The sequence below is a fragment of the Lissotriton helveticus genome, chromosome 2_1 (assembly GCF_964261635.1).
Source record: "Lissotriton helveticus chromosome 2_1, aLisHel1.1, whole genome shotgun sequence".
NCBI classification, from domain to species: Eukaryota; Metazoa; Chordata; class Amphibia; order Caudata; family Salamandridae; genus Lissotriton; species Lissotriton helveticus.
The window spans coordinates 112,701,686-112,717,590 of record NC_136059.1 but is presented as its reverse complement, the minus strand read 5'-3'; positions in this window follow the sequence as shown (position 1 = coordinate 112,717,590).

The window sequence follows — 15,905 nt, the reverse complement described above, 5'->3', positions numbered from 1 at the left end:
ATGCCGGCAAGATTCAGAAATGTTATGGTTTTACATGAAAGTTCTATCCAAGATCCACTTAGGCATCTTATCACCGCCGCCCTGCAAGTTCTCACCTGGGCTTCTCTTAAGAGTGGTAGAAGGAGCGTTTTTCTAAGATTCTGAAGTGCCGGGCATATGCATATAAGGTGCAGTAAGGACTCTGCACCGTTGCCGCAGAGGCGACAGTCGGGAGTTGCCCACAACCGTAGCCATTTGGGAGTGAGATCTTTAGACGAGAAGCAGCCCAGCCTTAGAAGGCTCAGTTTCCTTTTATAGTAATCCCTGAAGCAGTCTTTCAAATATTCCTGAGGTTTTAAATATGTATATGACGGCAAGACGATCCAGGCCTGGCTTTTGCCAGCCACTGCTGCTTTATCCATAAGTAATGATGCTTGTTTCACCGCTTTCTTAGTTGTCAGCTTGAAAGCAGAATAAGTCATAGGCAGAAGCCAGGATTCTTCCAATTTTAATGCTACAAGTGCTTGCCTCAAGGTCTTGTATGTTGAGTCTGGTAGCCCGGCCTGTTTTTCAACTTCTGACCAGCAAAGGTGAACCAGGGATTCGTCAGCTGCGTCCCTCATCCGCCAATAATATTTGGCGAGTGCTCCTTGTCTTGCCGGGAGCTGGTTGGTGAGACCAAACTCCAAACGAATTTGAGCTTGGGAGATATGGCGTGGGATTGAAAAGAGATTTTTAAACAGCCTGGATTGGGCGAGATTTAGCACTGCAGAGTCCCGGGATGCCAGTAATTCAGAGCCATATGTTAGTGATGGCATAAATTTAGCGGCTGTAATTTTAAGAATGTGGCCGGTGGAATGTACGCTTAGTTGCTTTTGAACGGTTTTAAACGCAAATTGAAGCTGTTTGGCTTTGGATTTCCCCTGTTCCAAGTGCTGTTTAAACTTTAATTGGTAGTCCAGTAAGATTCCCAGGTATTTGTATTGGCCTACCTGGGTTAGTGAGGTTGAATTTATCTTCCAGACAAATTTTTGTTTTTTCTTTTGAGAGCCGCAGAAACATAGGATGTTTGTTTTTTTAAAATTTATAGTCAGTTGTGCATTTGAGAGGTACTGCGACAGATTGGAGATCAAGCGTTGTAGACCAATGGTTTTTTTTGAGAGGAGCACCATATCGCCTGCGTATTGTAAACTTATTATAGGTGAGTGGGCCAGTTTTGGTGGATCACCCTGGATGGTACATAGGTCACTTTCTAGGTCCGCTGTGTAGATGTTAAAAAGGCTGGGGCCAGTACGCAGCCTTGTTTTAAGCCGTCAGTTGTATGGAATTTCCTTGTCAGGTGACGACCGTCTCCTTTTTTCACTTGGACCCAGGTGTCTGAATAAAGCTCGATAATTGCTCCCAATAACCTTGGCGGCACGCCCCAAGCTTTCATTTTGGCCCAAAGATTGGATCTGGCCACTTTGTCAAAGGCCGCTTTTAAGTCCAGGAAACAAGTATACAGCGGGGTGGAGTTGTAGATTGCTTTGTTTGCAAGGAGGGTTAACGCAGATAGGTTGGTCAGGGTACCCAGTCCTGGCCGAAAGCCTGTTTGTGTCCGGGGAATTATCCCTGTGCTGCTGTCCTATGATGTAAACCTTACATCCAGGCTTTAAGAAATTGGGTCTGCTGTCAAAGCTCAGAGATCTTCCTTTATATAAATTAAGGGGCATATTACCTAGCAATAGCGATATTTATCGCTAAGCAGGGTTAGTGGGAATAATTTCATCGCCGCGCTACGACGATTTTTATCGCTGAGATACCTTATCTCAGAACCGATAAAAATCATTCGAAATGCGTGAATATCGCTGGAAATACAGCGATATTCACACATTATCGTGACAATGCTCTTAGCCATGTTATCCACCTCCCATTGGATAACATGGCTAAGAACTGCTCTGGGCAGGTGTTAGCTTTTGGAGATATTCGCGCTTAGCGCGAATATTTCCAAAACTACGCCTTTGTAGGTAATAGGAGATAGCGATGTTAGCGACTGTTTTCAGTCGCTAACATCTTGGCACGCCCACTTTGCATGTTATTAGTGATAAATATCGCCAACATGCAAAGCAGGCCCCAAGATGATCGCTATCGCCTATTAGCTGTCGCTAACTGGTGTTAGCGACAGCTTGGTAATAGGGCGTTCAAATTATCGCCGCTTTAGCGGGAAAAAGTCCCGCTAAAGTGGCGATAAGGGCCCTTGGTAATATGCCCCTAAGTTCTTCCAGTCAAGGGTAGGGTGGTTAGGCCTTATAGTCCTTTTTCCACAGTCTTAATAAAATGACTTCCCCCTTTGTATTCTATGGAATTGTAACAATGCTAATTGTTCTGAGTTTATGCATTTTGCTGCTGGTAGTGGCTTGTATACTGTACTGTAGAGCATGATAGTTAAAATAAACACTTTGAACTATTACAGTGACTCTGCTAATTCTTATTGTGGAAAAGTACGAGTGAGCGAGTGAAAGGGTATGTCTTGCTACCGCGATTCCTGAGAGAGTTGTGAGTGTTGTGTTCTGGGTTGTCTAATCATTTGTAGCTTCGTGATTTTTGGAGGAGAACAAATGAGACACTATAGCTAGTCGGTTTTGGGATTTTGGGTACTAAGGTGATAGGTTGGTACACCCCTATACACCGAGGTTCTGTTTTCCTGCGCATAGCTGTGCATAGATGCAGAATCCCCGCAACACGGCATCTGTGTACTCTAGACTCCTGACCTTCTAACAAAAAACAGCTAGGATTGTGAAACCAAGTAGTTCTCAGTCACGTTAAATTCTTCATAAACTGTCACTTACAGACATTTCCTCCTGGAAAGTCTTTCAAAAATTCAAGACATGATTTTCACTGCCACACACAGTTTTCTTCCCCTTGTTAGGGCCTTGCTTCTGGTTCTGATACGTCAATCGTCAACTTCCACAAAACCCTATTTATTTGTAAGTCGTTGGTAACAAACTTGACAACAATTGCACAAGCGGTCCCATTTACCTTTTACATGTGAAGGGAAAAGGTCACGTTAGTTAAATACATACAGTAAATAACTACATTTTTTACTCCACCTGTCTTCATCCGCCTTCTCTTCTTCCCTGTCATCGATCTGTTCCTGGTCAAGGGAAAAAAAAGGACAAAACAAGTTAGTGGCCCCTATGGTTCCCCCCCAGGTAAAGGCAGGGGGACCCCTTTGGTTCCTCAACTGTCGCCGTCTTCTTAGTTTCCTGAGCCTTCCAGGGCCTCCCTGTGTAAGGGTACTAGGGGACACCTTTGGGTCCTCAGGTCTCATTGTCACTGTCTTCATCTGATCCGTCCAGTGCGGCTGTGGATCATCTTATGGCACGCCAGGGTCACTTCACTTCACACTTTCTGTGTGTTCCTGGGGCTCTCACTCCTCTGATGTTCCTGTTCTGCCTGATGCGTTTAGCTATGATCACACAGATGAACAGAAGAGGGAAGAGTAGACAGGCTTGCCTAACGCTTGACAGGACGGGAAAGGGGTCGGTTTCCCAGCTCTTAACCAACATGGTGCTAGAGATATCTCTATACATTGTGGTCACCACAACACAGAAGAAGTCTCCCATCCTCAGTGCTCTGAGTGTCTAGTCCATGAACTCATGGGAAACGCGGTCGAATGGCTTTTCCTGATCCAGGCTGACCAAGGCCGACAGAACCTTGCTGCTGTTGACGTACTCGATCGTGTCCCAGACCACGGCCAGACTGTCTGCGATTTGCCGACCCAGTATCCCACAGGACTTGTTAGGGTGGACTATCTTCGCTATTACATTCTTTAGGCGTTTAGCCATAACCTTTGGAAGAATTTTCTAGTCCACATTAAGGAGAGAGATGGGCCTCCAGTTCTTGAGGTCTCTCCCTTCTGCTTGTACAAAAGTGTTATCATACCCTCTCGCAGGGATTGCGGCATACTGCCCTTGCCCACCATTTCCTCAAAGAGGTCCAGCAGTCTGGCCTGATCAGGTCCACACAGTTCGACATAAAGTTCCTCTGGGAGAACGTCATTTTCAGGCGTCTTGCCTCTCTTCGAGGTCGTAGCGCCAAGTGCAGCACTTCCAGCATGAAGGGTGCGTTTAGGCCGTCTCTCTTTTCCGGACCCAGTGTCTTCGAGATGCCCTCCAGGAAACTATCCTCCTGGGCTCTCTCTGACATCATCGGTGAGTAAAGCTCGCCATAAAAATCAGTTACGACTCTCATGACTTCTCTTTCTCACCTTGGAGGTTACCCTCCGAGTCCCGAAGCACTACCAGCAGTGTGTGGGCTGAGTGAAGTTTCTTGCAGAAGAACTAGTTGCATTTCTTGTCATTCTCGAGGATCTCTGTTCTGGTCTGGAAGATGTTGTTCCTGAATTCTTGCCTAAAGTGCTCAGTGAACCCTTTACGGGTTTCCTCCAGTTCATCATCCACGTCCCATCCCCCGAGCTCGAGTTTGTACAGTTGCTGCAGTTGCTTTGCAGCTTCCTGAACGACCTCTTCTTTTCCCATGCAGCAACTCTGCTTGCATCCTGGAAAAAGGTCCAGAACCTGACCTCTTCCCATTCCCACCTCTTGCTGGTGGAGTTAAAGAGCTCCTTCATGTCCCTCCACTCTACATACACAACTCTGAGGTTCACCATTAATTCCTCATTTTCCAGCAACGAACAGTTCAGCTTCCTCGATCCTGGGCCAGCGGGGAACTTCCCTGTAAGTTCCTCTCAAAACTGACTGTTCTGTAGTCAGAGAAGTGGATGGGGACGAGGGAGCTTTGCCCACGCTTTACCCTCGGGGAGGTGAATAGGAAGTTGGTCCGTGAATGCACGGATCCATGTAAATGTACAGGAATTTATATAGCGCAAATCACAGAGCGGTTTCTAAGCGCTTGCTTAGGGAACCCGTCCTGGTATTCCCCTGTGAGATAACCCCGGCAGGGTATCCGCAAGGTGAAAGCCAGTCATCCCACCGCGAGGGGCCGTTGTGGAGATTAAGCAAGCTATTGCCCAGAGTCGCAGAGTGTGAACCCGTGAATCGGGTAGGCACCGGAGCGAGAATTGTCGAGTCCATGGACATTTTAGGACTCAAGACCCCGCCGAGCCGGGAATTGAACCCTGGTCCCGGGCTGACCTCTGCTTCCAGGTCTGCCTCCTCTAACCAGTGAGCCACACTTCTCCATCCAGCATACTCCATGAAAAATTCCTCACATTCGGCCCCATGTTCTCAATGACATCCTGGAGAGGTGCCCCACCTACCATCTCCACCAACAGCCTGGACGTAACGTCCATCCCTACAGAGTCTGAAACAGTGCTTCCATCCAACTCTACTAGGTAGTTGAAATCACCACTCATCTGAATGGTCCTGGAGGTCACGAGTTGCATCCTAAGCACCCTGAACATCGCGAGTCACTCGTTCTTCTCTGCGGAGGGGGGGTGGGGGTGAGTGGGCATATACATTGATTAGCCTAAAGGGCTCACCGGCCCACGAGCCATCCTCGGCCATCACTCTGCCGTTGACCTGCTCAGTGACCATGTCCATGCTGAAATACCTCCCTTTATTCAGAATGGCCACTCCAGACAATTTGCAATCGTTTACTTCAGACCAAAATGATGGCCCGTGTGTCCACTGTCATTCTAGCTGGTATCACGACAGTGTGTACGGAATCCCACATTCCTGCAGAAATCAGATATCTCGGTTTCTGAGTGACCAGGAAGTGCAACATGCCAACCTGCCTGTCCTTATCCTTCACACTTCTGACGTTTTCAGACCCCCCAGGATATTGCGGCATAGATTTGCAAATTTAGCTGCACAAAAATTGAAATTTAGCAACACAAAAATTGAAATTTAGTGGCATTAGTGCGGCACTTTATTTGACTCTAAATCATTCCCTTTCTGTCTTAAATCAAAGAAAACTGTTTTAGCAGAGCATTCCACTTCCATATAGGCATGTTTAAATTATCTGAGAGTATTTGTTTGCTATGCTAAGTCCCCGAGGGGCATATTACCAACGTTAAGCGATATTTATCGCTAACGATGCTTAGCAACGAATTTTTTAACGCTAAGCATCGTCAGAAATTATCGCAGATAAACCTTGCTATTATCAAGGTTTATCGCAAATGCGATAAAAAACGGCCGCAATGCATGAATATCGCTGAAAAGTCCGCGATATTCATGCATTACCGAGCTAATGCTCTTAGCCATGTTATCCACCTCCCATTGGATAACATGGCTAAGAACTGCTCAGGGCAGGTGTTAGTTTTTGGAGATATTTGCGCTTAGCGCGAATATCTCCAAAAGTTGGTAATAGGAGATAGCGATGTTAGCGACTGTTTCCAGTCGCTAACATCTTGGCACGCCCACTTTGCATGTCATTAGTGATAAATATCACTGACATGCAAAGTGGGGCCCAAGATGGTCGCTATCTCCTACTAGCTGTCGCTAACTGGTGTTAGCGACAGCTAGGTAATAGGGAGATAATTTTATCTCTGCTTTCTTGGCTTTTAAAGCCAAAAAAGCGGAGATAAACCCCCTTGATAATATGCCCCCTAGTCCTGTAATAGCTAGCAGCAAAATTTTTCTCATGTTCCTGGCAGCCAATGGTTTGCTGTAATTAAGGGGCATATTATCAAGGGGGTTTATCTCCGCTTTTTTGGCTTTAAAAGCCACGAAAGCGGAGATAAAATTATCTCCCTATTACCTAGCTGTTGCTAACACCAGTTAGCAACAGCTAGTAGGAGATAGCGACCATCTTGGGCCCCACTTTGCATGTCAGTGATATTTACCACTAATGACATGCAAAGTGGGCGTGCCAAGATGTTAGCGACTGGAAACAGTCTCTAACATCGCTATCTCCTATTACCAACTTTTGGAGATATTCGCGCTAAGCGCGAATATCTCCAAAAACTAACACCTGCCCTGAGCAGTTCTTAGCCATGTTATCCAATGGGAGGTGGATAACATGGCTAAGAGCATTTGCTCGATAATGCATGAATATCGCTGACTTTTCAGCGATATTCATGCATTGCGGACGTTTTTTATCGCATTTGCGATAAACCTTGTTAATAGCAAGGTTTATCTGCGATAATTTCTGACGATGCTTAGCGTTAAAAAATTCATTGCTAAGCATCGTTAGCGATAAATATCGCTTAACGTTGGTAATATGCCCCTAAATTCTCTCCCGGCTGCTCATGCACCTAAAAATGCTCAGTAAACAAGTTGCACACGTGATTATACTGACTGATCCCACCCTCGCCCCCGCCTTCCTCCTACCACCAGCCCCTTCCCAAGGGGAACATGTCCTAAACTGCACTGCTGAGCTGGAATAAGAACAGCAGCATCAAAATATATTGCCTTAAAACTATTCTTGTGCTGTTGCAACTCTGAGGCTCTCCCTGCCATCTTTAGTACAGAACAGCCACCAATTAGGATCAAGGTTTGAAGAACTTTCCTTCCAATCAACATTGTTTCCTGTATTTCGCACTATTTTTTCCAAAGCGTTGCATCAAACAAAAGACTGAGCTGCATTAAATTCTGATGAAGAAGGGCAGCCATAGGGTCACTTGCCTCAATCAGCTGACCGGAAGCAGTCCAGGGACCAATTATGGGAAAGAAACCTGCGCTCAGGACACGGTTGATGCCCAGCACCTGCTGTGAAAGCCTGATTGGAACTCATTACTTTGTTTGCTTCCTTTAGTCATGCTGATCCCATAGAGAAGGAAACAGCTTGCAAAAACTCCTTTTATCGGAATAATTAGTATCTAAACTGAAACGTTTTGCATTTCCGCTTTTTTAATGTGTGGGCTATTAAACCACTGCGAAAATAATGAGGAGCCAATCAACGGTCATAGCTTTGTTGGTAGTCCCTTCTCACCATATTATGCTGGGAGCCTTTTTTTGCTTCAGAAAATCAATTAACCTAGTGATGTATGAGTCATGAAATGTCAAAGTGCACATGGAGGACTTACTTAAACATTACTGTTCCAATCAACCTGCAAATTATGGCAGTCATACCAGCGCTAATACCTTGCACCCCTGGCACACAAATGGTGCTGGCCTCCTCGAGTAAACACCGTCTTAATCTGCTGAGTACATGGTTTGCTCAAACCTCAGTGCAGCTCAAATGTGAAGGCTACTATTGAATTCAGAATACAGAGCAAATTACTGCTGAGGGTTTCCCAGCTGGCCTGCTGCAACCTTTTACATTAGATGATATTGACAAATGAAGAAATATCATAGAAATGTGACAACCTTTTCACTGCATTCCATCAATTTCACTGTCACTTTTGTAAAAATCGCAGCATTTTTTACAAAAGTGCCGATTTCGTAGGCACTTTTTGTCAAAATCGCCGCATTTTTACAAAAGTGCTGATTTTGCAGGAAACCGCAAAATCCTGGAGGGTCTGTTTAGGGTGAACAATGATACAGCCATTGTCTCAGTGCTAGCAGTCAGTGTCTGCTTCGAAACCTACTGGGATTAAAGGCCCTGGTTTTTTCTACTTGGGGTGCTGAGCTTCCTGCTGGTCCTGCTCTCCCTCTCCTGTGCTGCCCTCAGCGTTTCCGATGGACACGTCTGTTCCCATGTCCGGAATCCACTGTGCTGATAGTGTCTTCCTCCTCTTCTGTCCGGCTTTGTTAATCTATTGCTCACCAGGATGTCCTCTTTGGTTGTCATCGTCTGTTTTCTACCTCTTCTTCGTAAGGGGGGTGCAGCGTTATCTTCACTTCCCTCCTCTGTTTTCTGCTTGGGAGTGAGCAGTGGTGCTTCTGGTGGTTCTGGTGGGGGTGCCTGAAGAGGGTTTTTGGCCCTCTTCTGTTCCTCCGCCTCCTCCTTCTTCTTTGTACACTTCTGCCGCAGCGTCTGGGATTTCATCTGGTGCCATTCCTTTGGGGCCGGTTCGTCCACCTCGCTGCTGCTTTTCTCCTTCATCTCAGGTTGTTTCCCCTTTTTCTTCTTTCTCTTTGCCATTGCTGCAACCGCTTTCTCTCCCTCCTGATCCGTTGTCTTTGGTTCTGGCGTTGGGTCGGTCACCTTTGGGGCTTCCGGTGGCGGGGCTCCTTCTTTTGGTGCTCCTTCCTCGGGGGCTCCCTTGGGTTGGTGGACTTCCTTGTCCTGTGCTGTCCCAGTGTGGGTGTTGGCTCCTCTGCTGTGGCTGGTCCTGCCTTGGGGATCCTCCGTGGTCTTTAGGTCCGGTCTTGAGGGTGTTGGGCCTTTCTGCCACACCCAGTGAAAGTGAAACATCACACTTAGACCAGCCAATGACTGGTTACAGACTTGCTTTAGAGTGAACTGAAAATGTTAGTGCGAACTGCAACTTGTCACGATCAACAATGGCGAGTATGGTACAAAGCATTCAACATAATGTGAGGACACAGATTTAATTAAAATAGTTAATTATGCTTGTAGGACTGAAAGAGAAAAGCAAGGAGAGTTTGTCTGCAGATATTTTGCAAAGGATTGTGGGGAAATCATCTGTTACTCACAGTTGTAGGGCCTCATTTATGAGGCCCCATGCACCTGCCAGGAGGAGCAGAACCCTGCTCCATATTTACTAGGCAGCACAAACCCACTTTTTAAGGCTCAATGCTGTCTCGTAAATGTCATATCCTTTAAGGCAGTTTTCTGGATTAGAGGGGCATGCAATGGGTGTTTATGGAGCAGTTCCCATCAACAGCTATGGCTTTTTGACACTGCCCCAGATTTACAAGAAATCGTAACTCTGAAGGAGCGCCAAAAACCTAGGCCTCCCCTTGCGAGGCTAAGGGAGGCACAAGGAGGAGAAACAGTTTTATTTCTCCTTGTTTTTTCTTTTCTATGTGTGTTTTGCATTCTACAGCACACACAGAATGAGGAAAAGCCTCTTGTGATTGTTTTTGTGCAGGAAAATAATCCGCCCTACACAGCAGGCAACCCTTGCACCATGGTGCAAAGGTGACTGCTGTGGCACACGGCAGCCCATTGTGCACCGGCTCATGAGAAAAGGACAGGAATGTGCTGTATCTGATAGATATGGCGCATTCCTGCTCTCTTCCTCTGCCGTAGGGCAGCGCAGCAAGAAGGCCTTCTGTGCTGCCCTAGGACAAAACCTCATAAATGAGGCCCTTAGGGCACTGTAGAGTTGTTTCATAATCATTTATTTTGCCATTTCATATAGTGCAAACACAACCCGAAGGTACTGGGGCACTTTACATGTGCACAACGTATGTTACACAAGGACACATTCATGTTTGGTAGACATGCGGAGATTGAGGGGTGAATTTATGAGACCCTTCTGCTGCATAATGTATGCAGGGTGAGCGTTCCCACACAAAAAAGGCTTGTAGAAGAGGGTGCAGTGAAATCTATGAGATTTGTCAGTGACACTTTTAGGATACCACTGTGTCAAATCCTTATGCCTGCTTCACAGCAGGCGTAATGAGTGATGCAGGTCCTTTTACATGGGGATTGCCCCATGTGAGAGGACATAAAGCTGGAGTTGCATCTGTTTTCAGACACACCCCAGTAATGCGCCACTTTTGTACCTACAGATATGTCAGGAATACTGACGTATCTGTAAATCCTTGCGACATGAGCACCGTACAGTAAATACAACATGGTGTCGCAAGGAGGGTGTACTGAAAAGTGTTGCATAGCTATTATCATGCAGAAATGCGACACTTGTAATAAATGAGGCACTAAAGGCCTCTTTTATGAGGCCCTTACGTAATGTCACTTTATGTGATGCTGCTGCAGCTCACAAAATGCGCCAAACTGCACAATGTTTACAAAGTGACATATCTATGCAGATGCATTACTTTGTAAAACCCTGTGCTACATTATACCTGCCACGGGTATAATGTATGCAGAGTGGGCGTTCCCCTGCAATAAAGACTTGTAGAAGTGTTGCAGTGAAATCTATGAGATTTCACAGCAAACCTTCTAGGATGCCACTGCATCAAATCCTCATGCCTGCCTCACAGCAGGCGCAAGGGGTAATACAGGCCCTTTCACATGGGACTTGCCCCATGTGAAAAGACACATTGCTGGAGTTGCATCTGTTTTCAGACACCCCCCAGCAATGCGCTAATTTGCGCCAACAGATACGTCAGGAATATTGAGGTATCTGTAAATCCTTTTGAAATGGAGTGTCGTACAGTAAATACAGCGCATCAATGTGTCGCAAGGATGGTGCACTGAAAAGTGTTGCATCTCCGTTTTCACGCAGCAATGCAACACTTTTCATAAATGAGACCCAGAATCACAGGATGTTGAGCCGACTCTGAGACTCAAACCTGGCCACCCCAGCTCCGAAGTCAGCAGCTGTGGCCCTTACGCCACATCCTCTCCTTCACATGGTCACCCGGAAAGAACTGAAATCATCCAACCTGCTTTGGGTTGTCGGTTCAGGTTCATGCGACGGGTAGAGGAGGGTGAAAAGTGAAACCATACTATACCTCAGAGATCAAAAGGGTGAAAAGAGGAGATGGTGCATTCTGCTTTCTACAACAGAAGGATGAAATGAGGAGTCAATGGATTGATTTCTACAGGAGAGGGGTGAAGGAGGGTGAGGGGGCATTGCTCTTTGTAAAGCAGAAGGTATAAGCAGACCCCTAGGGCTAAGGGGGTAAGCATATGTTCCTCCCTTTCAACTCGTCTGTTTTAGGTAATAGAATGATTGCTTTTTTTGACACAGCACAGTAGTCCAAATTGGTTTGAGTGAAGGTAGTGTTTTTATATTCATACACTGCTTTATGAATACATTTTACTCTTTTTTAGCTTATTTTGTGGAAAGTTTTTGAAAGAGGGACCAGGCGACACGTGTTTCACCCTATTTGGGAAGTTGAGACAGGGCTATCTCAAGGCTAGTCATTATGTTCAAGAATCATACAGTCTGATAAAAGTTGAATACATTTCAATTTGCTTCCGGGTAACGTTAAAATATCCAACATTTGAGGGGTGCAGGTTAGGTCCCGGGATTATTCCGTTCCTCAAAGCTCTCAGGGGTTTGGTGGGTACCCTGGAGGGCCACTAACCTGTTTTTGTCCTTTTTTATTTAACCCAGGAACCGGTTGGCGACAGGGGAGAGGAGAAGACAGATGAAGACAGATGGAGTAAATGTAGTTATTTCTGTATGTATTTGACTAACATGACCTTTTCCCTTCACAGGTAAAAGGTCAATGGGATAGCTTGTGCACTTGTTGCCAAGTTTGTTAACAACGACTGACAAATAAATAGTGTGTTGTGGAAGGTGACGATTGATGTGACTGAACCAGAAACGACGCACAAACAAGAAAGAATAAAAATAAAAATCTGTTCTTATCAGTTTGAATGCACAAATGAGATTTTTATGGTAACTGCGATTTGTATTTGAAAGCAAATTAATTTTCTGTATGCAAATTTCGCGATGAGCCCAACTAGCTTTTAAAGAAGCAGGAGGAGGGGCACTAGTGTGCTGGTGTCTGTTTGCTCAATAGGAGCTCAAAATAATGACCCCCCAAGGACCTGTGTTTAGAGCATTGGAAACGTTGCGCTCCCTAACATCTCTCTTTTTCTGACATCTCTCTTTTCCTGGCATTTGGGTCCTAACACCTTTCAAAGGCCTGTACAGCACCCAGACCTCTGGCGCAGGGATTCATGCTTATGTGGTAACACCTATAACCCTTGCCTTACCTCTAGGGCATTACTGGACAGTGTTTCTTTCACTGCAGATTATTGTGGTCTGCTGGGAGACACCCTAGGTAGCCTGACAGTGAATGCCAGGTGACAATGATAACTGGACGGTAACCCAGCAAATTACTGGTAAGCTCCAAATCCACCAATAGCAGACAAAAGGGAAACTGCAGTAACAGTGACCATCCAAGAAGACATTTCCACACTGGACACCCCAAAACCCACCCCAACCCCAAGGGGAGGGTGGCGGAAAGGCGAGTAATGCTGTACCTCCAAAACAAAGCACCAGCGCTGGGAAGGCTGGTGCCCAGAAGGACTCAGTTCCTAAGGCAGGTACACCTGAAAACCCCACTGCTGCCAAACCAGGAGACAACGGGATGGGCAAGGAGGGACCACCCCGAACCCTTCAATGGGTACAATGACACTCATAGACATGCCCAGGTTGCAGTGGAAATTAAAAAACAAGACGGGACCCAAGATAGACTGAGACCTGATACTGAACAACGTAAAGCTGGAATACCAGGACAATATGTGCTGAGCTGCCATGCATCAGCATACGGGTGGATTTTTCTCCTCAGCTTCATCACCCAGGTCCTCTACAGGAAGTACTGGGAGTTCTTCCAGGGGAAGAAGGAAGAAAAGCCCTACTCTGGCTTTGACATCTCTGCAGGATGGGAGCCGGCATCAACTGCGAAGAGAATCACGGTTGAGATGACCAACCACCACATCCCAGACAAGGACATCGCATCAATCCTCCAACAATACGGTACCATAAAGATGGGACCCACCAAAGTCTGACAGCAGAGGGATCTGAAATACGACCTAGCAAATTATTGTCATCCTTCACAAGGACCCAGCATCAAGAGACAGCCTGAGACATCACCTGCGAGCGTCTAGTTAGGTGCCAGAGAGGGAAGGATCAAATATCCAGGACAACCCTTCAAAACCCCGAAGTGGTATGCGTGGGACACATGGGAAAACACTGCCCAGAGAAGTTCTGCAGGATCTGCAAACAGACCGGTCATAAGGCAAGCAGATGCAGCGGAATCAAGTAGTGCAACTTCTGCAGAGGAGAGGGTCACACCTACTACCGATACCCGAAGTCCGACTTGCCAAAGACCTACGCAGCGGCAGCAGCAGGAACCCCAGCCTGGAGAACCACCAAGCATCCAGGAAGGGGTAACAGAGGGCCAGGCCCCAAAGGACCCAACGCCCCCAAGACCGGACCCAAAGAACACAGAGGAACCCAAGGTAAGACCAGCCACAGCGGAGGAGCCAGCACTCCCGACTGGGTCGGCACAGGCCATGGAAGTCCCCCATCCCTCGGGAACCCTCGAGGAAGGAGCATCACAAGCAGCCCCGCTGAGGGATGCCCCAAGGGACTGATAGCTGACGCTGGAACCAGAGGCAAAGGAGGAGGAGAAAGTGACAAAAGACTCGGCTACGGCAAAGGGGAAAAAGAAGAAGAAGTTTAAGGGGAAGCAACTCAATGTAATAGCCGAAAGCAGCAGTGAGGACAATGACTTGGATGAGATATGGAACCAGGTCAGGTCCCAGTCACTGTGGCACAAGTGTGCGCAGATGAAGGAGGAGGCGGAGGAACAGAAGAAGCCCAACCCCAAAGACCAACAGGCACCCTCACCAGGAGCACCACCGCCCGCCCGAGCAGAAAACAGAGGGGAACAAGCCTAACACCGCTCTCCCCCTATGAAGAAGGGGTAGAAAATGGACAATGACAACCAAGAGGACTTCCTGGCAAGCAAGAAGATCAACAAAACCGGGTCAGAAGAGGATGATAACACTATCACCATCAACGATGACAGCGAAGATGAGGAGGAGGAAATGGAGGGCGAAGAGGAGGAACAAGATATAGCCTCCATACACAGCGCACTCCAGGAGCTTCCCCAACAGCTTAACATGATGGGACCCACCAAAGTCACAGGAGAGGCAGTACAGTGGATCCCGGATGTAGGAACAGAGGTGTTAATTTGAAACGCCGAAGATAGCACGGGAGAGTGAGAGCAGGACCAGCAGGTAGCTCAGCACACCAAGTAGAGCAACCCAGGGCCTTCAACCCCATTAGGTTTCGAACTGAACACTGACTGCTAGCACGGAGACAATGGCGATATCATTGTTCACCCTAAACTTTAGAATTGTGAAGAACCAGGTCAGGCGAGTTGGTACACTACACTTCTTGGCCACCCAGATCCGAGATATCTGCTTTCTGCATCAATGCAGAGTTTTGTACACCCAGTCGAACTATGGTGGACGCAAGGGCCATCATTTTGGTCCATAGGAAATTATTGCAAATTGTCTGGAGTGGCCAGTCTGATCAAGGGGAGGCATTTCACCTTTGACAAGTTCACCGAGCAGGTCAACAGCAGAGTGCTGATCATGGACGGCTCATGGGCTGGTGAGCCCGTTAGGCTCATCAATGTCTATGCTCCCCAGAGAAGAAAGAGCCGCTTGAGATGTTCAGGGTACACAGGATGTAACTCCTGACCTCTAGGACCACTCTGATGGGCGTTGATTTCAACTGCATAGTAGAGTTGGATGGACGCACTGTGTTAGGCTCTGTAGGGAATCTAGTATGGCCCTGGTCCGGAACACAATCAAGTACGTCAAGAGCCGCAAGGTTCCGACAGCCTTGGTCAGCCTGGATCAGGAAAAAGCGCTCAACAGCGTTTCGCATGAGCTCAAAAACCGGACACTCAGAGCACTGGGGCTGAGAGACTTCTTCTGTGATGTGGTTACCACAATGTATAAAGATCCCTTTAGCACAGCATTGGTTAATGGCTGGAAAACTAACCCCTTCCCCAACCTGTCAGGCAAGGCTGTCCGCTTTCCCCTCTACTGTTCATCTGTGTGATTGAGCTCCTCGCAGAACGCATCAGACAGAACAGGCACATCAGAGGAGTGACAGCCCCAGGAAGCAACGGAAAGGCCAAGGTGAAGTGCTCCCTTTACATGGACGATGTCTCAGTCTTCTGTGTGGACGGACCATCTGTGAAAGAGCTGGAGAGGACTTATAACTAGTTTAGGAAGGCGTCAGGAGTGAAGATCATCAGCGCCAAGTCGTAAACCCTACTCTTCAGACACTAGACCCCCAACCCGAGACCCACTGCCATTCCCCATCAAGCCGTACTTCCTGAAGATCCTTGGAGTCTGGTTCAGCAGAGAAGGTGCAGCGGAGAAGACATGGGAAGAGAGACTTGCGAAGATGAGGCAGAAGCTGGGACTTTGGGGCCTTCGAAAGCTGACGATCAAAGGGAAGT